At 44.1% G+C, this 25,618-nt stretch overlaps 1 protein-coding gene across 2 annotated transcripts in view; it reads right to left on the bottom strand.

The window, feature by feature from the left end:
- The window catches only part of PLA2G4A (phospholipase A2 group IVA), a 220,353-nt gene extending 207,646 nt beyond the window's left edge, over positions 1-12,707 (bottom strand). Inside the window, exons 1-2 of one of the 2 annotated variants that reach the window (XM_030207544.1) lie at positions 12,447-12,707; positions 7,405-7,409 (exon numbers count right to left, since the gene is read on the bottom strand). The gene's annotated coding sequence lies outside the window, so the exon portion shown is untranslated. The remainder of the gene's footprint in view (positions 1-7,404; positions 7,410-12,446) is intronic. The other variant, XM_030207545.1, reaches the window with a different exon arrangement.
- Positions 12,708-25,618: the final 12,911 nt, after the last annotated feature.

Below are 25,618 nucleotides of genomic sequence, written 5' to 3'. Positions count from 1 at the left end.
TGGTCGTGGGAGGAGCCAAAATTCGTAGTGCACTGGTCCCCCTGACATGCCAGGACACCAACCAGGCACCCTAGGGGGCACTGCAGTGGACTTCACAAATTGCTCCCAGGTGCATAGCTCCCTTACCTTGTGTGCTGAGTCCCCCAAAACCCACTACCCACAACTGTACACCACTACCGTATCCCTAAGGGGAGAAGGGGGCACCTAGATGTGGGTACAGTGGGTTTCTGGTGGGTTTTGAAGGGCTCACATTTACCACCACAAATGTAACAGGTGGGGGGATGGGCCTGGGTCTGCCTGCCTGAAGTGCACTGCACCCACTAAAACTGCTCCAGGGACCTGCATACTGCTGTGATGAAGCTGGGTATGACATTTGAGGCTGGGGTTGGTGACCACTGGGGGAGGAAGGGGAGGTGATCCCTGATTCTCTCCGGTGGTCATCTGGTCAGTTTGGGCAACTTTTTGAGGCTTGGTCGTAAAAAAAAATGGACCAAGTAAAGTCGTCCAATTGCTCGTCAGGGATGCCCTTCTTTTTTCCATTATCGGTCGAGGATGCCCATGTGTTAGGCACGCCCCAGTCCCGCCTTCACTATGCCTCTGACACGCCCCTGTGAACTTTGGTCACCCCGCGACGGAAAGCAGTTGATGACACCCAAAATCGGCTTTCGATTATGCCAATTTGGGCAACCCTGGCAGAATTTAGGGGTGGTGGTGTAGATAGAGCACTGTAAATTCTTAAAGAGCCCCTAAAGACTACATGACCTGCTTCGGGGGATTAAAAGCAGTTGCTGTAAAAAGCAACAAATGAAATTAATAAAATGAGTAGCAGCTGCCACTATAACATTTAAACTTGACAAAAAAAAAACATTACATACACAAAATGTGTGTGTGTGTGTGTGTTGCTCACAATCAATTACTGATCCATCATGGCTGCAAACTGAAGTAAGACACTGACAACTCAAACTCAAGAGATAATAAAGACTCGGCGCCAACGTGACGATGTCAACCTCCGCATGGAGACATGCAAATTCGCCATGAGGGATACCCTCAGTGAGTCAATACTGCACAAGTGAACTCACCATCATAAGACAACACAAGAAAAAGGGAAACACCACATAAAAACCTAATAAGATAAAATGAAAACACAAAACAAGCAAAGAAAATCAAGAAAACAAAATTTAAAAATCCAAACCGAAGCAAAAAGAATTTTTTAAAACAAAAAACATCAACCATCTGAAATTTTTTATAACCCCCCCCCCCCCCCAGGAGTGAGGGTAGCCAAAAAACGAATCCATTGACATTGTTTATATCATAGATCATTAAGCCAATGTTATGGCATTATTTATTGTACTTTATATTTATGTAATTTTTAATATGTATCATTCATTTAATTGTTATGTAAGCCACATTCAACCTGAGTCACTCTCGGGCTAATGTTGGGTAAAAAAAATGTAATATAAATAAATAAATAATATGATCGTCCCCAAATGGTGACTGAAAAACTTGCCCCAGTACTACAAACTTCAGCTGCTCAAAGTTATGTTGATATTTCTTGCAATGTTCCACTAAGGGAGCAGCAAAATCTTGACATTTCATCCGACTCTTGTGGGGCGGGTGTTCAACATTACAGTACAGCCTGAAAATGAAATAGAACAAACACTGCATTGAATACAGGGAAAATGGTCTCTCACTGTACCAGATGTGATAATCCCAAAATCACTCAGCAGGTACGACGAAACCAGTAAATCCTTCAAGTTCCTCCCCCCCCCCCCCCCCCCCCCACCCACAGAAGGCAAACAGAGGAGGTGGTTGCAAACTTGAATGAATACTCAAAACAGACCAATGTCTCAAAATAGATAATCGAACTCTGTCCGCTGCTAGGGAGTATGGGAGGACACAAGTAACCCGGTCAATGGAATCTGGTGTGACACATAATAAATGATCTCTAGCTCTTTTGTAGGCCTGCTTTACCACTGAATAAGGATATCCTCGCTGGACAAACCTGTCAAACATGTCTTCTGAGTAAGTTTCCATGCTACCGATTGAAGGGACAGCAGTGCTTTTCCTATTTTTATCTCAATGCTAGACTAGAGATTTGCATAGAATCATATCCGTCCCCATCTGTCCCCACTGGAATCTGACCCATCCCCATCAGTCCCTGCAAGAATTTAACCTGTCCCCCACCCATTCATGCAAGAATTTAATGGTACCTAAAAACAAAAATAATTCTGGTCGGCTCTCTCAGTCTCGAGCCGCAGCACTGCAGGCAAGGAAGAAATGGAAGTTGGAACACTCTGGTGTGCACATGTAAGGCTCGTCTCTGATTCGCTGGCACTGTGTGCTGAGAGGTCACTACATGCACGAATTAATAGGTCAGGTGACCGCCGATGCTCATACCTGTGTTAGAGCTGAGGCCTGTGCATCAGCCCAGGAGCAGAGAAGGTTAATGGAAGACTTTCTACATCTGCGCTATTAAAGCAAAGAGGAGGAGGAGGTGGCACTCAAAGAACTTGGTGGGTGAGAGACTGGTGCAGGTGCAGCTTATACTTCCAAAGGTCAATGAACAGTATGGGCTGTTAATCACACTAAGGTAATCTAATGCTGCAAAAACTGAAAAACAGCCAAACCCAATCTCAAAGGGTCAAATGTAGTGAATATACACTAATAAATGACAAATGGGAAATATCCTCAGAAACCAAGGTCACTGCCAAGGTCTGGAGCTGCTTCCATCCCCACGGGAACCCCACAGCCCTGGAGGGGATTCCTGCAGGATTCCCATGAACCCCTTTCCTGTGCAGGTCTCTATTCTGGACTATGGACTTTTCCTCCAGGAGCTTGTCCAAACCTTACTTCAAATGATTTTATTAATTTTATACAAAAAGTCAGTACAAAATCCAAATGGCTACAAAACTTCAAGAATATACAAAAGAATCAGTGAGCATTTGAGTCCAAACCTTTTTTAACCTAGATACACTAACTGCTGTTAACACATCCTCTAGTAACGAGTTCCAGAGCTGAACTATGTTTATGTTCATGTTTATTAAAATGTTATATACTGCCAAGCGAATATCAGGATCTAAGCAGTTTACAAATACATAAAAAGACAGCAACCAATGAAATAAAAGAACTGCAGAAATGATAGGACAGACCTAATCATTCATACAAGAACATACAACTGATCTAATTCTACAAATCACATAAAACCAGAGAAAAAGCTGCATTAATTCATGTTTCTCAGGCCATCTAGTACACTTTACCAATAGAATATCAAAAGCTAGGTGGAAGTAATACGTTTTTAAAAGAATCTTAAAGTTCTTAAAATTCTCCTCTGTTCTAACATACTGAGGAAGCCCATTCCAAAAAGAGTGAAAAATATTTCCTCCTATTTGTTTTAAAAATATGTCCATGTAATTTCACTGAGTCCCCTGGTCTTTGTAGTTTTTGAAAGAGTGAAAAATCGATTCACTTTTACCTGTTCTACACTACTCAGGATTTTATAGACCTCAATCATATCCCCCATCTCTTTTCCAAGCTGAAGAACCCTAACCTCTTTAGCCTTTCCTCATATGAGAGGAGTTCCATCCCCTTTATCATTTTGGTCGCTCTTCTTTGAACCTTTTCTAATTCTGCTATACATTTTTTTAAATACGGTGACCAGAATTGAACACAATACTCAAGGAGAGATACAGAGGCATTATAATATTCTTGGTCTTATTTTGCATCCCTTTCCTAATAATTCCTAGCATCCTTTTGCTTTTTTTTTTTTGGTCACCGCCACACACTGGGCAGAAGACTTCAGCATACTGTCTACAATGACACCTAGATCTTTTCCTTGAGTGCTGACTCCTAATATGGACCCCAGCATTAGGTGACTACGATTTGGATTATTCTTCTTAATATGCATCACTTTGCATTTGTCCATATTAAATTTCATCTCCCAGTCTTCCAGTTTCCTAAGATCTTCCTGCAATTTTTCATAATCCACATGTGTTTTGACAACTTTGAATAGTTTTGTGTCATCTGCAAATTTAATTACCTCACTTTGGGATCCTTTTACCAACAGACAGATAAAAGACCCCTGCAGTGGCGTTGGTGCACGGGTTTGCCATGTGCCGAGGCCTCCTTTTAACACCACTGGTAAAAGGACTTTTTTTTTTTTTTAAATGGAGATGGTGGTGCGGTAAGTGTAGCACTTGCTGCGTGGCCATTTCAGAAGGGAGACCTAACCTCCTCCAATTTAGGAGATGGTATGGGCTCCCGTGCCAACCCGGCACAAAATAAATTCAAAATACTTTTTTGAACCCAGAAATGGCATGCAGCGAGTCAGCACTACCGTTGGGTTCACACGGTAGCCCAGCGATAGGGCTGAATCACCATGTGCCAAGTCCACAATAGCCCTACCTCAGCCTGGAAAATGGGCCCCTCATTGCTCCCCTTTCTAGATCATTTATAAATTCTTGGGGCGCTCGTCTAGTCATCCTCCTCCACTGAGAAAAATGGTCATTTAATCCATTTAACTGTTTTCTATCCATTAACCAGCTCCTAATCCACAACAGAACTTTGCCTCCAATCCTATGACTTTTTATTTTCTCAAATCTCTCATGAGGGACTTTGTCAAAAGCTTTGTCAACCGATGCACCTATATCCACACGTTTATTCATGCCTTCAAAGAAAAGAAGTAAATTAATGACTTCGCTTGGCTGAACCCGTGCTGACTTTGTCCTGTTAAAACATGTTTATCTAGGTGTTCAGTAATTTTATTCTTTATAATAGTTTCTACTATTTTGCCCGGCACTGAAGTCAGGCTTCCCAGTCTGTAATATCCCGTATCTCCACTGAAACCCATTTTTGGCCACTTGCCAAGCTTCAGGTACTGTGGACGATTTTAATGACAGGTTATAGATCACTAACAGCAGATTAGCAATTTCATATTTCTTTCAGTACTTTTAAGTCTTTTTCTATTGTCTTCAGTTTAAAACAAAGGAAGTTTTTTGCCAATGATGAAGAAGTCCTGCTCCTGCAGTGTATAACGTACAGCAGCAAGCTCCTTGAGGTTTTTTCCTCCTTCCATATTGAAACCCTTCCATAGTGAAACTTTATGAGAATCCCGTGTGTTTTGGTGTCCCATTAGTAGGTGGCCGTTAATAGAAAAATTGGAAATCCGGCCATTTCCGGCTGTGGCAAAAAGTGGCCTCAGCACACAAAAAAGACCCGCGGAAGGACGTGCTATGACCACTTTTTGCCACAGCTTAGTAAAAGAACCCCTTAGAGTGTTAGCCCTACAGGACAGGAAAATACCTACTGTACCCGAAAGTAACTCACCTTGAACTACTACTGAAAGGTGAAACCCCCCTCCCCCACCCAAAAAAAGAAGTATTTGCAGATCTCTTTAAGAGACCTATGTGATTTCAAAAGATCATGTAGCACAATCACTTTTCATGGCCAAAAAAAAAAAAATAATAATCGCGTTCTAATGAATTTTTAATACAATAACCTGTTTCTCTTTCATAGGGCTTGGAATATATGGGGCTCATTTTTAAAGCACTTAGACTTACAAAGTTCCGTAGTAGCCAACAGAACTTTGTAAGTCTAAATGCTTTGAAAATGAGTAACCTATGAAAATTTGTAAGCCTAAATGCTTTGAAAATATGCCTCTATATCTCCATTCTCCTGCTATTACTATTAGATATGGGTCCAATATTTTAAAGGATTTAGGTATGCACTGGTGGCACTGATAGGCAGATGATCAAAAGCCCCATGCTGTTCCAAACAGCGCTTTAAAAATAGCACTGGAACAGCACAGGGCTTTACCGGACCTATGATCAGAGATAATTGCATGCAAATTTAAGCATCCAATTCTTTCTGATCATGGGGTAGAAGTGCTTACCTCCTTTATTTTGAAAGTAGCTGTAATTATGCACAAGTCATAAAACACTTAACAGCTATGTATACAGGAGGTGGAAGGGTCAGAAGCATGCTGGGGGCCCAATGAGAAATCAGACCCTATGTTTAGCACAGGTCAAGAAACAAGCTGTGGGTAATAGCTTTCCACTGGCTAAATACAAGTGTGAATAGTTTTCAAACTGAAAAGGTATTTGGCAAAAGATCTGTGAAGAAACTCGTGCTCTGCAGAGTGAGCAAGAAACCTATTTTTAGATAATCACAGATTACAATCTCATCTCCACTGTTACTATCTGCTCAACATGTCAGGTTTGCAACACCCCTGTTTACTTAGATCCTTAATTAGTATTTTGGCATTTTATATGAGTATTGTCTAAACCAGAGCATTTTGGCTATAATCAATCTCTGCCTCGGTGTGTACAATCTACAGATTTACCAAAGGTGATGGGGAAACAGTTAATCACAATGAAAATCAATCTGGGTTAGGGATGTGCTTTTCTTTTCAAATTAAATTCATTTCATTTCAAACTGAACCAGCAAGAAACCCCAGGGACATTTCTTTTCATTTTATTTCAGTTTTAGCAAAACAAAGTAGGAAAAATACAGAAAAGTAACATTAAACATAAAACCAGCATGCACACCGATGGTCAGGGCTCAGGCAAAGAATTTTGCTACACCGTATACCTCTTAACAGGCCTGCCTGCCTGCCTGCATTGCTCTTTCCATCTACCCACAACTACTTGCTCTTGGCACTGGAAGCAGCAGCAGCCGCAGCGCTGAAAGCAAGCTGCTTGTGGGCAGTTCGTGGGGCCTTCTTTCTACTGGTCCTGCCTCAGATTCTACTTCCTGTTTAAAGAGGGGGAGGACTGGAAGAAGGAAGGCCACATGCACTGTCCATAGGCAGCCTGTTTTCAGTGCTGCTGCTGCTGCCTGTGAGAATCAAGGACAAGTTTAAAGGATCCCAGAGGAAGGGGGGGGGGGGGGGGGGGAGGAGTGAGAGATGCCAACATCATCAAGAAAATAAAATGACCAAACAACAACAACAAAATGAATTTTATTTCGTATTTACTGATTAAAATGTCAGTTTTTGGAATGGCCAAAAAAAAAAAACACAGCAGGGGAATTCAGAACTGAGGACAGCAAACAAATCTTTATTTTCTGACCCGACACGGGCTATGTTTCTATGTCAGGGGTCTGTCAAAATAATATAAACACATACAGAGATACAGCCAAATAAAAATGATAACAAAAACAATCCACACATAAGTATAACGTACTTGTAACATAAGTGTACTGAATCCGTATTCCATCAAGATTCAATGCTGTACTTCAGAATAATTAAACATGAGAAACCCCAATGATAGTGTGATCAAACCCAACAGAAACCAGCTTTGAATAAATGAATAGTAAGTGATGACTAGCATCTTGACAAAGTGTTTATATATATTTTAATATATGTGCATCCATGAAAAAAAAACACTACAGAAGTGAGCCAAGAGTGACTGTGCCTCATCAGAAAAAAATGGAGAATGCTATCCAAAAGACGATGGTCCAAAGGTTCTCAGAGCAGTAAGGGCATCTTTTACTAAGGCGCAATCACGTTTTTAGCGTGTGCTAAAACTGTGAGTGCGCTAAACGTTAGAGATGCCAATGCATTCTTATGGGCGTCTCTAACATTTAGCACGCCCATCATTTTTGCACGCACTAAAAACGTGAGCATGCCTCAGTAAAAGACGCCCTAAAGGTTTTCAGAGAAGTCACAATAAAAGCCATTGAGCTTCTCAGAATATATTAACAATAAAAAAAAAAACAGAAATAAGGAATGAACATGTCAAAGCATCTTAATTAAAAAAAAAAAGAAAGAAGAAATAATGTTGATTGTCCCTCTCAATTTATTAACATTGTTTCTAAAAAAAAAAAAAGGTGAGCAATGTTTATCAGATCTCTCAGTGAGTCTCAGAGGATACAATTCTAATTGTACCTCTAATTGCATATGAAACCTGCAGCTGAAGCGTTGCTAATAAACCCTCTCAGAGTGTTTCAATAACGAGCCCCATATAACTTCACCCAACAGTTAAAAGAAAAGTTTTTGGAACGTACATCCGCCAGAGCTGGTTTTAGACATGACTGGGGCCCATGAGAAAAACCTCCAGCATAGCAGTGGTAAGTCTCCAGCTTTGGGATGGGCCACCCTTGGCATCTCTGTATGCCTCCTTCAGTTTGAGGCGCTCATGGGGCCTCCTGTTGCTTGGGGGCCCAGGGTAATTGCCCTGGTTGACAACCCCCAAGGTCGGCCCCGGTTTGAACAGTGATGATTCTGAAACTACTTGTTCCACACATACTCTCGAAAGCTGTCAGTTCTAGAACTGTCTTCGTAGTATACACGAGATCAAGAACCCCTTTTACTAATGCCTACCACTTGCTGATGGATAGTGCATTGTTATCTGCCACCACGGCCCATTTTATTGCTAAAGATGCGGTGGCGAGAAAGCACACTAACACCTATTAGAACACATGGAGGAGAATATTTGAGAGGACGGCCCAAATGGACATCCATCTAACATGTATTTTCAAACAGGATACAGCCTGTTCAAAAATACGCGAGAAAAACATCTATGCACTGAAAACATCCAGCATGAACATTCATTTTACAAACGGAAATGTTCACATTTTGAACAGGGGAATGTCTGTGTAGCAGCATTCTTAGAAAACAGCCATACAAACATCCATGTAAAGTAGAGGGCCAGCCTAGCGATTAGTGCAGTGAACTGTAAACCAAGGGACTCGGAATCAAATCCCACTTTAACTCTTTAAGGGTCCCTTTTACAAAAGGCACGTCAGCGCTTTTAGCATGCACTAAAAATAAGTGTGCACTAAACGTTAGAGATGCCCATACTGCAGCGGGACAAGTATATCTACTCCTACTCTACCTGAGATAATATTTAACCATCTCTCTGACCTCATGTGCAACTTTCTTCAAATCTGTCACCTAACTTTCTAACTCTTCCTACTTTCTTGCCCATCTATATATTACAACTTTGCCTTACCCTGCACTAGCAATTATAATGTTCTATTACGTATTGTGTTGACATTGCAAGTAGTATACCATGCCATACTTTGTACTGTTAGTTGAATATTTTTCCTGCTATAACTGCCTATCGCTCATGTTTGATCTATTCTTACTGTACACCACCTTGAATGAATTCCTTCAAAGAGGACCTAAATAAATCCTAATAAATAAATAAATATTCCTATGGGCGTCTCTAGCGTTTAGCGCATGCTAATCACTAGCATGCCTTTGTAAAAGACCCCCTTTTATTTTGCAATTGTGAGCCTTCCAGGAACAGAAAAATACCTACTGTGGAGGAGTAGCCTAATTAGTGGTTAGTGCAGTGGACTTTGATCCTGGGGAACTGAGTTCCATTCCCACTGCAGCTCCTTGTGACTCTGGGCAAGTCACTTAGCCCTCCATTGCCCCTGGTACAAAATAAGTACCTGGATGTATGTAAACCGCTTTGAATGTAGTTGCAAAAACCTCAGAAAGGCAGTATATCAAATCCCATTTCCCTTTGGTAATCCTTACTGAACACCCAGATTTCAGTTCTGCCCTAACAAGAGTGGAGGAGTGGCCTAGTGGTTAGGGTGGTGGACTTTGGTCCTGGGGAACTGAGGAAGTGAGTTCAATTCCCAGGACAGGCAGCTCCTTGTGACTCTGGGCAAGTCACTTAACCCTCCATTGCTCCATGTAAGCCGCATTGAGCCTGCCATGAGTGGGAAAGTGCAGGGTACAAATGTAACAAAAATAAAAATAAGCGCTTGGTATTAGGCCATAATATAGTGTTGGACATCCTTATTGCTTTGCAAAATCAGATTGGGACATTTCAAGCACATGGATGGCCATTTTGGCCTTTTGAGATTTCCATATGCTTCAAAAATGAGAGCCTAAGGGTTTGTGAAAGGGGCACTAAATTTGATATCTGCATGTATTAAAGTAAAAATTTAAATCACTTGTGCTTGATAATCTGCTCATATTCAGTGACACTTAACTGGACAGTGTCTCTCTGAATATCAGCACAATCTGCCCCTGCACTGTCTGATTATTGCCGGGCCAGAGCTTGTGTGGAACCAGTACTTAACCTGTTACCAGCACTATTCAGACTGCTGACCTGATAAGTGGCTAAAGTTAACACAGCAAAAAGACTGTCCTAACTTTAGCCACTGAACTAACCGTGCACTGGTCTGAATATCATCCGGTACTCAGTTAACTTCCAAGTATTGATTGAGAGATTTCCGTTACCCCCTTCCTTCCCCTCAATCCCAACCTCCCTCCCCCAATGACAAGTCGAGTTCCCTGACCAGACCCACACTCCCCATGCTCCTCCCTCCCCCCCCCCCCCCAGCTCCTAGGCCCATGTGCGATACCCCTACTGTTCTATGGAGTCCTATAAGCAACAGCAATGCCCACTCACCCCTGTTAGTCACAGATCTGGTCTCAAAATGGCTGCCATGACCTCAAGTGGCAGTCTTGCAGTACTCACAAATACAGGGAGGCTGCCACTAGAGGCCAGTAGCCATGGTGACCATTTTGAAACCAGAGCTGCAACGGGCAGGAGTGGGCATTGCTCCTGTCTGTAGGAACCCCTTGACTCCCAGTGATATCACACATACACCTGGGGGGGGCCTGTAGGTGGTAGGGGCCTGTTAAGGGGGCTTGACTTGTCTTCAGGGGAGAGGGAGGGAGGGAGGGGGATGGGGATCTGGAAGGGAGAGGGCACCTGCTTCAACTTATGTGGTTCCTGGCCAATATTTAGGCAGGGCCCACATAAGGGGCCCTTTTACTAAAGGGCTGGCAAGCAGTAACAAGCTTGCTGTGCGCCAATCCAGAACTACCGAAGGAGCCTGGCAGTAGTTCCCACCCCCAGCGAGAATAATTTTTTTTTTTATTTTTGTAGTACTGGAACTTAACTGGCAGTAACTGGGCAGCACCACGCGCTGCCTGGTTACCACTGGGTTAGCATGGGAGATCTTAACGCCATCTCAATGGGTGGAGGTAAGGGCTCCCCACCGAAATGGCGGTGCAGTAAGTGGTTCACTTACTGCACGGCACTTTTTTTCATGAAAAATGGACAGCCTTTTATCCGCTGCAGTAAAAGGGGCCTCAGTGCACGTCAAAAATATGAGCCGATGCTAGCGTAAGCCCCCTTTTACAGAAGCTTAGTAAAAAGGTCCCTAAGTGTCTTATGAAGGTCCTGGATGAATATTGGCCAGGAACCATATAAGCTCTGGTAGGCCCAAATATTCAATGCTGGTGCTCAGATATGTCCAACATTGGATACCCAGACCTAATTCTGTCCGCAGTGGTCAGCATTTAAAAAAACACTGACTACCATAACTGAATATTGACCAGTTAGTTTAAAACTGATAGTTGCATAACAATCAGGGCTAATATAAGAGTCTTAGGAACTTAAGGCAAACATTCAGCTTCAACCCTTGCCTTCCAATTAACTGTCAAGTCCTCTGTCCTACTTCCCCCAAAGATTTTGATAATGAAACTCAACCATCACGATTGCCCAACATTACCCTTCCCAGAACAACCCAGCACAAATATACATATTTATTTCACCAGCACAGTTTACACAGGCCATTTATTCAGGTGACTGGACTTTTTGAAAACTGTCCACCCTCTCTGTGGGTATAAGTATTTGTTGATGGTTCTGTGTATTTGTGTGGCAGCCAGGACCTGTTTATTTATTGGGATTTATTAACTTTATGAAGAGATTCGCCCAAGGTGTTGTACAGCTGTTTTTGCCTTGAATGCTGCTGGTTTTCCTTATCACCAAATCTCCCATCCCACCTTCCACAGCTACCACCCTAGATGGCTAATTTTATAGCACCATTTTTTATGTTCAAAGGCTAACTTAAAAATCTGTTTAAATCAGTGTTAAATTACAGCGTAATGAGAAAACACTCCAGCATAATGCCATGCATTCCAGAAGCCGAGTCGGCAAACTTCCTGACCCTTCAGCGAAACACTTTCACTGAAATTACTGGATCAACCAGATTTCACCAGCTGCATGCTAACAATCTCATCCTGTAATATTTCATCGCAGGAAATACTGCAGGACTAGCAGGCTGAACATTTTTAGTGAAATGCTTTTTTTTTTTTTTTTAACCCTGATCATACTTTTTAAAAGATCAGAACTGGTTAAAGACTTTCACTTGTTTTAACGCTTTCTGGCTGCTGATTTCTTTACTTTGGCAATGGGGGGGGGGGGGGGGGGGCGACGGGGGCATTGCCACACACCATCAGCACGTACTGACAAAGACACAGCAAGCTGCCAGGGCAGGGATGAATGGATGGATGGATGGAATTACTCCATGAGGCTGCTACAACGTTATGCACTTCAGCAGCACACGTGAAAAGAAATAAAGAACTGTCATTTGTAACCATCGAGAAAGAACACAGGAATTAGAGATGAAACGTAAAAGCTACAGCTCTCCCCCCCAAAACTAAGGTGCCCTGCAGTGAAAACTCCCCAACTTACTCAGCGCTCTCCTTGGCTGCTGGGCAATTGCTCCTCCGATTCCTGTGGGGGGAGTAAATCCGTCTACCTGAAGGTACTCGCCGGCTTGCTTCCAGCACCACGTCTTCTGCCGGCTCTCCACGTCTCCGTCCCCTGCTCAGAGTCTGATGGAAAGCAATTTCGAGTTCTATTTACTAAGCATTTTTTCCATAGACACTAAAAGGGAGAAAACCTTTAGTAAACAGGCTCCCTAAGTGGCTCTGAAGAGGCACTTCCGTTCCAATCGCATTCGCAGCCACTGGCACTAGGAATAAGCCTCGCTCTGACCCCACTATCAGACTGCTTAAAAGCCAGACACGGAATAAGAAACTTCCTGCTGATCATGTGCACTGTTGTCTAACAACAAGAAGACCAGTACTTGCTGAACTCAGCTTCCCAGTGACTAGTAATGTGCAGTCTTCACTGCTTCCCTCCCCCCCCCCCGCCATCCAAGAATTTTCAGTAGAAAGGAGACTTCCTGGGTGTTTTGGTTTGGGGTTTTTTTTTCCCAGGGAGAGTGTATTTTCTCTCCTGATCTGCCTCTAGGGTCTCTGGCAGTGTGAGCAAAAGAATTTGCAAAGGTTTCTGCTCTAGGTTTTCAAAGGCAAGTTTTACACATGGTTTTCACACACACACACCCTCTCCCATCATTCACTACATCCAACCTTATGGGGGCAGTTCTGTAAAGGTGGCCCAAATTTGCCATATATTTTATGAGTGCTGAGCATGAATTCTATAGCTGTATTTAGGTGGCCAAATTCTGTTACTAAGCAACATCTCTTTCCGATCTGACGAAGAAGGGCAACCTTCGAAAGCTAATCAAGAAATGTATTATGTCCAATAAAAAATGTATCATCTTATTTTCTTTTCCATGTTTTATTTTGTTTGATTTCTATTGATAACCTTATTGCATATAAAAGGCAAGCGTAAACATAAGCATGTAAAATGTTGCCTTTTAGTGTGTAACGTGGAGGTGCATAATCAAAAGGGACACCCAAGTTTTGCTGAGGATGTCCTCGCAAAACGTCCCAGTGGAGGGGCGGGGAAACCCGTATTATCGAAACAAGATGGACATCCATCTTTTGTTTAAATAATACGGTCAGGGACGCCCAAATCTTGAAATTTAGGTCATCCTTAGAGATGGCTGTCCCTAGATTTGGTCGTTTCTGATTTTCGGCGATAGTGGAAGCCAAGGACGCCCAGCTGAGAAACAACCAAATGCAAGTCCTTTGGTCGTGGGAGAAGCCAGCATTCGTAGTGCACTGGTCCCCCTGACATGCCAGCACATCAACCGGGCACCCTAGGGGGCACTGCAGTGGACTTCACAAATTGCTTCCAGGTACATAGCTCCCTTACCTTGTGTGCTGAGCCCCCCAACCCTCCCCCAAAACCTACTACCCACAACTGTACACCACTACCATAGCCCTTACGAGTGAAGGGGGGGCACCTAGATGTGGGTACAGTGGGTTTTGGAGGGCTCACATTTACCACCACAAGTGTAACAGGTAGGGGAGGGATGGGCCTGGGTCCGCCTACCTGAAGTGCACTGCACCCATTAAAACTGCTCCAGGGACCTACATACTGCTGTGATGGAGCTGAGTATGACATTTGAGGCTGGCACAAAATATTTTTAAAGATGTTTTTTGAGGGTGGGAGGAGGTTAGTGACCACTGGGGGAGTAAGGGGAGGTCAACCCCGATTCTCTCCAGTGGTCATCTGGTCAGTTCGGGCACCTTTTCGTGGCTTGGTCGTAAGAAAAACAGGACCAGGTAAAGTCGTCCAAGTGCTCATCAGGGACGCCCTTTTTTTCCATTATGGGTTGAGGACGCTGAGTCCCGTCTTCGCTATGCCTCCGACACGTCCCTGTGATGGAAAGCAGTTGGGAACGCCCAAAATCGGCTTTCAATTATGCCGATTTGGGCGACCCTGTGAGAAGGACGCCCACCTTCCGATTTGTGTCGAAAGATGGGCATCCTTCTCTTTCGAAAATGAGCCTGATAGTATTCCATAAATTACATGTATAATGTGGGACCCACCCATGCCCTGCTCTTGCGCTTCACCGTGTGAATGGCTCATTGCAGTAACATGCTATCCCCTGGATTCTATATGTGGTGCCCAGATGTGCATGCAAATTAATTGACTAACAACTAATTACTGATGTTAATGGGCACTCATTACAATCTGTGCATGCATCTAACTGCGTGCTATTTTATAACACTAGTGTCATGGTTTTACCATGACTTCTCCTCCGCCCCAGTCAGGGCTCCATCAGTGACACCCCCACCCCGCTGTCCCACTCCGTTTCCAGAGCACATGTAATGTGCACCTCAGCTTCCACCTATCGGGACAATGGCGGGAACCATGCGGAGACCTAGCAAGATGACGTCAGGACCAGACATTTAACCAACACCTAAGACCCTCCCAGTGCCTTTGCAACTATAGCTCCTGCTCTAGTTCCTGAGAGCGCTACTGAGATGCAAACGCTAGTTCCTGAGACGCTGCTGCACCAGTCCTGAAAATACTACTCAGACTACTACTACTACTACTACTACTTATCATTTCTATAGCACTACTAGACGTATGCAGCACTGTACACTTGAACATGAAGAGACAGTCCCTGCTCGACAGAGCTTACAATCTAATTAGGACAGACAAACAGGACAAACAAGAGATAAGGGAATATTAAGGTGAGGATGATAAAATAAGGGTTCTGAACAAGTGAATAAGGGTTAGGAGTTAAAAGCAGCATCAAAAAGGTGGGCTTTTAGCTTAGATTTGAAGACGGTCAGAGAACAAAGCATGGCACCATTATCAGAAATGCCACAATACCCAGGTTCCAGGCTAGACACTTTGGGGCAGTCCTGCCAGAGCTAGTTCCTGAGATGCTGCTACTCAGTGCTTTTTTTTGTAGTAAAAAAGGTACCGGTACTCAGTATGGATGGGGTCACCACCTATGGCTCTGCCCCTATGCTAGCCACACCCACATTAGCCACACTCCATATACCAACCATGGTGCATATTATCACCAATACTCTTCAACATAATGATGATCCCACTGGCAAAGTCCTTATCCAATCGAGGCCTCAACCCGTTCATCTATGCAGACGATGTTACAATTTTCATTCCCTTCAGACATGATTTGACAGAAATAACCAATGAAATCAACATAGGCCTGAACATCATGGACTCATGGGCAAACTCATTCCAACTGAAACTGAACACTGAAAAAACACACTGCCTCATCCTCTCATCTCAACACAACAAGTACAAACCCACAACCAGGGGCGTATCTGGAATCCGGCGGTAGGGGGGGCCAGAGCCAGAGAGGGGGGGCACATTTTTGCCTCCCTCCCCCCCCCCCCCGCCGCCGCCGCCTCTCTCCACCCCCTCCCCGCCGTCAACCCTCCCCCGTTGCTTACTTTTGCTGGCGGGGGGCCCCAACCCCCGCCAGCCGAGGTCCGACCCGCAATCTCCATATTTCGTCTTCCTCCGTGGCCATGTGCTTCAAGGAAGTAACGCTGCAGTGCTGATTGGTTGAATCCAGTTCGGCGTCTGACATCGCCAGGGCGAAATCTGCGGGGGCCCAGGCCCCTGTGGCCCCACGCAGATACGCCCCTGCCCACAACCATAAACACCCCAGAACACACCCTCCCTATCTCAGACAGCCTAAAAATACTCAACGTCACATTCGACCGCAACCTTACTCGTGAGAGACAAGTAAACTCCGTAACAAAGAAAATGTTCTACTCAATGTGGAAACTTAAACGCGTAAAACCTTTCTTCCCGAGGGAAATATTTCGAAACCTAATACAATCAATGGTTCTTAGCCATGCAGATTACTGCAACGGAATCTATGCGGGATGTAAAGAGCAACTCACAAAAAACTCCAGACTGCCCAAAACACAGCAGCTAGGCTGATATTTGGTAAAACGCGATTCGAAAGTGCTAAACTGCTCTGAAAAAAGCTGCACTGGCTCCCAGTCAAAGAACGGATCATCTTCAAATCTGCACCATGGTTCACAAAATTATCTACGACGTAGTCCCAGGATACATGACAGACCTTATAGACCTACCAACCAGAAGCAGAACCAGATCATCACAAACATACCTAAACCTCCATTACCCAAATTGCAAAGGACTCAAATACAAAACAACCTATGCATCTAGCTTCTCCTGTATAAGTGCATGGAACACACTCCCAAAAGCTGTGAAAACAATCCATGACCACCTAAACTTCAGGAAATCACTAAAAACCAACCTCTTCAAAAAGGATTACCCTACCGATCCAATGTAAATCCCACTCCTCGTAACTCAGCAAAACCAATGATCATACTAGACAATATACAACCTTCCCTCCCTTTGACCCTCATGGTGCCTGAAACACACTTACCTTTTTCGACCACAATATAACCTTGTATTTGTTCTCTACCGGACTTGGCAAACGCCTTTACGGTACTGTGTAAGCCCACATTGAGCCTGCAAATAGATGAGAAAATGTGGGTTACAAATGTAACAAATAAATAAAAATAAACAGGCATCATTGAAAATATTATACCAGTATAGGAGGAAAAAACTTGTGATTTTTTTTCATTATAAATAATTTCAATAAGCTGTTACAGCTCCAGTATACCCTGTGCAAAATAAGACAGCAGATGTAAATTCTCAAATTGGACATATTCCAAACACTAAAATGAAAATAAAATTATTTTTTGTACCTTTGTTGTCTGGTGACTTTGTTTTTCTGATCATGTTGGTCCCAGTCTCTGATTCTGCTGCTCTCTATCTGTTCTCTTAACTGCGTTGCCAGGGCTTCCTTTCCATTTATTTCTTTACTTTCCTCCTTTCTTCTTCATTTCTTGCCCTACATCCATAAGTAAAAGCTGTGTCCTCTGTGGAATTGACTGGAGGAGGTATAACATGGATTCAGCTTTTGCCTATTTTCTCCATCCATGTGCAGTTTTCTCTTTCCTTTCCCTTATCTCTATCCATGTACATCTTCTTCTTTTCTCTTCCCTTCCCTCCATCCATGTCCAGCATTTCTCCTCTCTCCCCTATATCTATATCCAGCAACAATTCTCTCTTCCCTCTCCTCCATCCAAGTCCAGCAGTTATCCTCTCTCCTCATCCACTCCTCCATCCATCCATGTCCAGCAATTCTCCTCTGTCCCCTGCCCTCCCCTTCATCCATCCATGTCCAGCAATTTTCCTCTCTATCTCTCCTGCTCTCCTCTCCATCCATTTCCAGCATTTCTTCTCTCTTCCCTGCCCTCCCCTCTCATCCATGTCCAGCGATTCTCTCTTCCTTGCCATCCCCTCCCATCCATGTCCAGCAATTCTCCTTTGCCCCCTGTCCTCCCCTGCCATCCATGTGCAGCAATTCTGCTCTCTCCCCTCCCCTCTCATCCATGTCCAGTGATTCTCCTCTCTTCCCTGCCCTCCCCCTCCCATCCATGTCCAGCGATTCTCCTCTGTCCCCTGCCCTCCCCTCCCATCCATGTCCAGAGATTCTTTCTTCCCTGCCCTCCCATCCATGTCCAGAGATTCTTTCTTCTCTGCCCTCCCCTCTCATCCATGTCCTCCCCTCCCATCCATCTCCAGTGATTCTCTCTTCCTTGCCCTCTCCTCCTGTCCATGTCCAGCAATTCTCCTCTCTCCACTGCCCTCCCCTCCCATCCATGTCCAGCGATTCTCTCTTCCCTGCCCTCCTCTCTCTTCCATGTCCAGAGATTCTTTCTCCCCCCGCCCATCCTCTTTCTCCCGCTGCCTGCCTGCTTGAGAGTCCGGACCCCAGCCAGCATCAGCCAGTGCAGCGATTAAGAGAAGCTATTGGCATCTGGACCTTCCCTCTGTGAGTTCCACCTACTTTGTTTCAACTTCCTGTTTCTGCATAGGCAGGACTTGCAGAGGGAAGGCCCTAACACTGGCAGCCTCTCTTATTTGCTGCTGAGTCGCTAAAGAAGAGAGGAGCGAGCAGGACTCGCCAGGAAAAAAAGTGCCGGTACACCATACCGGTGCATACCAGCACAAAAAAAAGCCCTGCTGCTACTCCAGTCCTGAGAACGCTACTCAGATGCCAGTGCTAGTTCCTGATCCAGTTCCTGACAGCACTACTAAGACACCAGCTCTAGTTCCTGAGATGCTGCTGCTCCAGTCCTGAGAGCTCTACTGAGACGCCATTGCTAGTTCCTGCTCCAGTTCCTGACAGCTCTACTTAGACACCAGCTCTAGTTTCTGAGACATGCTGCTCCAGTTCCTGAGAGTGCAACTGAAACACCAGCACTACTAGTTCCTGAGATGCCTGTAATGGAAGTGAATTTTAAAGATTGTTTTTCAACCCTGTCTTGAAGGAGCAGTGCACTCGGGGTCTGTATTGTTGATTAGAAGTAATTCTGTTTAAAAATGATTGTTTAAGTGTTACCTTAAAGGATTGCTTTTCAACCCTGCTTTTGTCCGATAATACACTCTGAAATCTTGTCTTTGACCAAAAGTAACTTTTCTTGTAAATATAAAAAACAAGTTGGGATGTAGAAGATAAGACACAGCTCTAACTAATTTGGTATGCAAAGGGGAAGATGGTTCTTGCTTTCCAGCTCTAGCCTGGCCACCTGGAGTTAGAAGGCATGTGACCACGTTCCCACAGTAAGCATTCTGTAATTTTCCTTAGCTGTAATTTTCCATAGCTCTGAACATGAGCTCAGAGCCTAATAAAAAGGGAGGGCTTCTCACAGCAGAGTCGGGGTTCATCTGTGGGCAGATGTGTTGTGCAGAGGGTTTGTTCCTGGTCAATAAGGAGACTCTGAGCTTTCGCTGCAACGGACCTCCTGGCTGATGAGATAAGGACCTGAGCTTCCTGACCAGTGTTGTATGTATGTATATATATATATATATATATATATATATATATATATATATATATATATATATATATATATATTGTGAAGGAGAGGACCTGGGGGTAGATAAGATGGAAGTGGAAGAGGAAGAAGGGGGGAGGCTCATGAGCAGACGTAGGCAGAACAGAGCCTTGCCTCCATTCCATCCCCAGAGAGCGAGAAAAGTAGTAATGCCCCCTAGAAAAGGGTGGAGAGAAAAGGACTACATTACCCAGCATTCCCCGAGAGAGCAGAGAAAGGGTCGTGACCCCTGTAAAATGGAGGAGAGGAAGAGACTACATTTCCCAGCAACCTCGGGGCAAAGCCTGGTACAGAGATTACCTTCCCCAGCAGGAACAGGGGGAGAACTCTAACAAGGAAAGGGTGGTGCCCCTGCAGGGTAATCAAGGGAAAGAGGAACAGCTGCAAAGTGGGTGGGACGGGGAGCCCATGGAGTATCAAGAAGCTGGGCAGAGAGAAAGAGAGGAGAGTGAGGAAGAGCCTATGGACCTCTCAGCCTTGGCTCACTCCTTAGGTAACAAAATAAGGGACCAGGTAACTTCATGGTATGGTAACTGGGCTAAGAGAGGAAAGAGGAAAGGTCATGTGGGAGGATGGGTCAGTGCTTAGAGAGAGTGACCCAGATGGGTGGGGCTTTTTCATTTTCCAGAGCTCAGGCTGTGATTGAACTGTGAGTTTAAAGAGTTCTGGTTGAAGAGGGATGAGAGATTTTCTCGGAGTGGGCTGAGCCCCAGCAGAAGGAGGGTAGAGTGTGAACTGTGGCTAAAAAGCCTAAAAGAAGCTGAAGGGGTTTGAGCTGTGTGCTGAAGCCTCAAGAACTGTGTTTGTTTTTTTTGTTGGAACTGCTTGCAGTGTTTTGCCCCCTCCCAAGGGAGAGAAAGGGAGAGGGGGAGAAAGAAGACCCAGGGCTATAAAACTGTCTAAAAGGAACCCAGCTGGGTGCTGGAAGCCTGGGAGTTAAAAGTTGTTTTTTTTCTTGCTGTGTTTGTACCCCTGAGAGGAGCAACAGGGGGAATTGTGAGGTTTTTTGTTGATTCAAGTATTGTGTCTTTTTGCACTGCTGGACTGTTGGATCCCAAGCAAAATAAAGAACTTGTTAGTTTTGCTTTGAAGTTGATTTCTTTGAGCCCTGCCCTGTGGACTGCAGTGAACCAGGAGGTTGGGCAGCAAGGGTGAAGGGGAGATCCCGAGGACCCTCAGGTGGAGGGGAGGATCATTTACAATATATATATATATATATATATATATATACTGTATATATATATATATATATATACATACATACAACACTGCCATTTTTAAAGTTTTTGCCAAAAATGGATGTGCGGCAAAATGAAAATTGCCGCGCGTCCATTTTGGGTTTGAGACCTTACCGCCAGTCATTGACCTAGTGTGGGTACATAAGTACATAACTACATAAGTATTGCCATACTGGGAAAGACCAAAGGTCCATCAAGCCCAGCATTCTGTTTCCAACTGTGGCCAATCCAGGTCACAAATACCGGGCAAGATCCCAAAAAAGTACAAAACATTCTATATTGCTTATCCCAGAAATAGTGGATTTTCCCCAAGTCCATTTAATAATGGTCTATGGACTTTTTCTTTAGGAAGCCGTCCAAACCTTTTTTAAACTCTGCTAAGCTAACCACCTTTACCACATTCTCTGGCAACAAATTCCAGACTTTAATTACATGTCGAGTGAAGAAAAAGTTTCTACGATTCTTTTAAATTTACTACATTGTAGCTTCATCGCATGCCCCCTAGTCCTAGTATTTTTGGAACGCGTAAACAGATACTTCACATCTACCCAATCCACTCCACTCCCATTCCACTCCACTCATTAACTAGCTATGAGGAGTCATTGAATGCAATAGAAAATACATGGGCTTTGAGAAGACTGTGACATCGAAAATAGAACAGCCCCGGATTCAGTGGCGTTCCGAGGGGCGCTGACACCCGGGGTGGATCGCCGATGCACCCTTCCCCCCCCCCCCCCCGTGCAGCGTGACCCCCCCGGTGAAGGGACACCCCGGCGAAAGAACCCCCCCCGGGTGCACGCCACTGGGGGGGTGCCGTGCGCCGGTCAGTGTCGTTCGTTTCCATGCTCCCTATGCCCCGGAACAGGTTACTTCCTGTTCCGGGGCAGATGGAGCATTGAAACGAACGACGCTGACCAGCCCGCGGCACCCCCCCCCAGCAGCATGCACCCGGAGTTGACCGCCCCACCACCCCCCCTCCTTGGTACGCCACTGCCCGGATTACAACTAATGTTCTTCAATATTTTGGTCCTTCAGATAAGCTTTGATGTCTTGCCAATGCTGACACTTTAATGTTGAACAGGCCCTACAGTAAAGTGGAAGATCCAGAGCTCAAGGTACATCATCTGCTTTAACCACACTAAGCGACTTCTGAACCAAGAAAGAGTAAGTGCAAAACCAGGGTGCCATCACCCAGCTTCACTGCCGCATGGGCCAATTGCGAGGAGAACATTAAAATTAACATTAACAATAACTTTATAGTCCACCATATACATTTTGGTTCAATGCGGATCATACATTAAAGAGGACTGGAAATTTCCAGGAATAACAAAATGTAACCTAACAGAGACAAAATATCCCTAAACTACTTATTCTATTCAGCATGATTTAACACATTTTTTTAAAGTTTTGATCTGTTTTTGAAACAGGTTATAGTAATTTTGGACATCAAGAGATCTTTAATAGCCTTGTCCAAGAACCACTTGATATGAAAAAAGAGTGTCTATTAATCTAGTTCTTCTCATATTTTTTAGAGAAGGAAAAGTAAAACGTTCTAATGTGGTGACTCTAGTTTTGTTTCTAAAAACAAGATGGTTCAATAAATAAAGTGGGGATAGACAGTATATAGTTTTGTACACAAGACAAAAGAACATTTAAACAGGATCCTGGCTTGCAAAGGGAGCCAATGAAGCTTCACATAACAGCAGGATACACTGTCAAACATTTTTAAAGAGAAGATTAAACGTAACACTACATTCTGTATAGTAAGAAGTTTCTTAAGTATCTGTTTGGAAACTCCCAAATAGACAATATTACAATAATCAAGTAAACTCAAAATTAAAGCCTGGACGATAAGCTGGAAATGATCTTGATCAAAATATTTCCAAATTTGATGCAAATTGCGCAACAGAAAGAAAGATCTTTGTGTGAGAATGTTAACTTGCATCTCTAAAGATAATCTATTATCCAACTATACCCCCAAAATCTTAATGGATGGAGAAAATCGATACTGAGGGGCCCTTTTACTAAGCCGTGTAAGCGTCTACGTGCGCCCAACGCAAGCCAAACTGGAGTTACCTCCTGGCTACCGCGTGGCTCTTGCGGTGATTTCAATTTTGGTGTCCGTCCGAAAAATTGTTTTCGACTGCGCGCCAGGTGGAATTTGATGCACGTAGGTCATTACCGTGTGAGACTTTACCACTATGTCAATGGCTGGCGGTAAGGATGCAAACCCAAAATGGACACGTGGCAATTTTGATTTTGCCATACGTCCATTTTCGGCCAAAATTTTAAAAAGGCCTTCTTGACAGGCGCACTGAAAAATGGATCAGCGCACGCCCAAAACCCAAGCCTACACTATTGCAAGCCATTTTTCAGCGCGCCTTAGTAAAAGGACCTCTGAATCTGCACTACATGGGCCAGTGCTGGACAGGCAGAGTCAACATCAGGAAGGCATCCACCCAGACAAAGAAAGAGAAAGAGGATGTAGCTAGGGTAACAGAGGTGATGTTGGTAGTCATTGCATGTTCAGAAGGTTATTCTAGCATGAGACTGAAGTAGATGCTAAACTTAAAGGAAGATTGCTGAAGACAAGGGGATAGAAAAATAGGGGTAGATATTCAAAGCGATTTAACCGGCCAGAAATGGCTCCAGGCCGGTTAAATCACCTGTTTTCATCAGTAATCAGTTAATGTATCCCCCCCCCCCCCCCCCCCCCACCACCACCACCGTCCATGTCCTGGTAGGTAGTCAGGGCAGGAGCAATCCCCAGTTGCTCTTGCCCATGCTCTCTTCACCTCCAAAATGGTTGCTGCAATGTCCAGCAAAAAGTTGTCCTAAGTGTATTTGGATAAAGCAGCCAGTAATCGCCACTATCCGAATATTTAGCAGCAATCACTATCCAGACAAATATCCAGACTTTTTTTGCCTGCAGCAGCCAGTGTTTAAAAAAAAAAAATGCTCAGTATCATGGTCTCAGTATCAGAGGGTCAATGTGTGCTCAATTGATTCATCACATTATGTATTAAAACCAATGTGTGAAACAAATTTTTAAAAACAGCCAAAAATTGGTTTTTAAAAAAGGTCCAAACAAGCTAAAAAGTTTTGCCCTGTGCACATCCCTAATAGAAAAATTGGAGACCTAAGACGTATGCATGATGGGTGTTGAAAGAGCTGCTCCTTGCTGTTGGAGACTGAATTTGTGGCATAAGTTTATTATTAAAATAAATAAATACATACATACATAATAATAGATATTTTGTTAGTCATTAGGTACATGCCAGTGGTATTAAAATGCACCAGCTTTTCTACCAACTGTCTCTCTCTTTAACTCTTTCAATAAAAATTCAATTCAGATTTTTGAAAACAACTTAGTAATGAGAAGTAATACTGATAAGCCTTCCAGACAGGTGACTACTGTTGCATTATGAAATGCTGGAAACCCTGCCCAGACAATGACCTTTCTGATGACTCCAGACATTGCAGTGGCTAGTTAGTAATATCATCTGAAAAGGGATTCCAGTCCATGGAGTTCACTGACGGGAGTCATTTAAGTTCTGTTTATCTAGGTCTTTTGAGTTTCAATTGTGATGATGTCATGCTTTGGCTCAGAGTGATGAAATACTATGAATCAGCTAGGAAACTTCTGTTGCGCAGGCCAGTGAAAACTGCAATGTGTTTATCATCTCCACATTGCTTCACTCTATTCTCACATGTCCATAACCACTGCCTACACTTCACTTACACTGTATATATAGACTAGAGATGTGCGTAGCCACAAAACAGTTCAGGTGAAGGGCATTTTCGATACGATATCTAAATCCAATTTTGAATGTTTTGCCGACAACATCCCAAAATCAAGTGGCAAACATGGCCATGTTCGTACTAGAAAAAGGTCTCTTTTTGTTTTGAAATGGGCCATTTCCTAGACATTTTGTGCTTAGTGCATTTTACTTTTGTGACCATTTTCGGAAGAAAAAAAACAAACATCCAAGAGAAAAATTCACAAAAGCAAGCCATTGGGGCATTTGGGGGAGCCAGTATTCGTTAGTTGACTAGCACCACAGACATCCCAGCAAAGCAGTGGGGCACCCTAGGGGGTGCTGCAGGGGACTTCACATAAAAGGTCCCAGGTACACATCTCACCATTACCCCCTTTTACTGAATGGTGAACCTTCCAAAACCCACCAGAAACCTACTATACCCAACTGTACACCACTACAATAGCCCTTATGTCTGCAGGTGTCACCTATATGTGGTACAGTAGGTTTTTGGTGGGGTATTTTTGATGGGGCTCACACTTTCCAACACAGGCATAACAGTTAGAGTCAGGGGCAGCCCGACCATTAGGCCACCTGAGGCAGGGGCCTCAAGCGGCACTCTTCAGAAGCGGCATGTCCCCGACCTTACCTGGCGGCGGCAGCGATTCCCATATGCTGCCCTGCTGCCGGCACCCTGCATCTCTCCTTTGCGGCATTACCCGGCAGTGGCAGCATATGAGCCGACTATATGGGTGCTGTGGGTGCTTGAGCACCCCCAATATTGAGAAAATACCTTGAATGTGTCCAGGGAGCAGTTATTTCCATTGGGCTTAGCACCCCAATAATTTTATTTATTTATTTATTACAATTGTACCTAACATTTTCCCACCTATTTGCAGGTTCAATGTGGCTTACATAGTACCGTAAAGGCGTTCGTCAAATCCGGTAGAGAACAAATACAAGGTTATATTGTGGTCGGATAAGGTCAGTGTGTTTCAGACACTGTGAAGGTCCAAGGGAGGGAAGGTTGTATATTGTCCAGTACGATCTTTGGTTTTGCTGTGCTTCTGGGTGTGGGGACTTTGAAATATTGGCTCCTATGAGTGGCAGCAATTCCCATACGCTGCCCTACTGCTGGCACCCGCCTCTTCCCTTTACTGCGGCTGCCTCTCTAATATAATTTCCTGTTTCGTCAGAGGCTCAGGCAGCCGCAGTAAAGAGAAGAGGCGGGTGCTGGTGGCAGT

This window comes from Microcaecilia unicolor, chromosome 6 (genome assembly GCF_901765095.1).
Source record: "Microcaecilia unicolor chromosome 6, aMicUni1.1, whole genome shotgun sequence".
Classification (NCBI taxonomy): Eukaryota; Metazoa; Chordata; class Amphibia; order Gymnophiona; family Siphonopidae; genus Microcaecilia; species Microcaecilia unicolor.
Note: the sequence above shows the minus strand (reverse complement) of the source record. Positions and strands in the feature narration are given on the sequence as shown.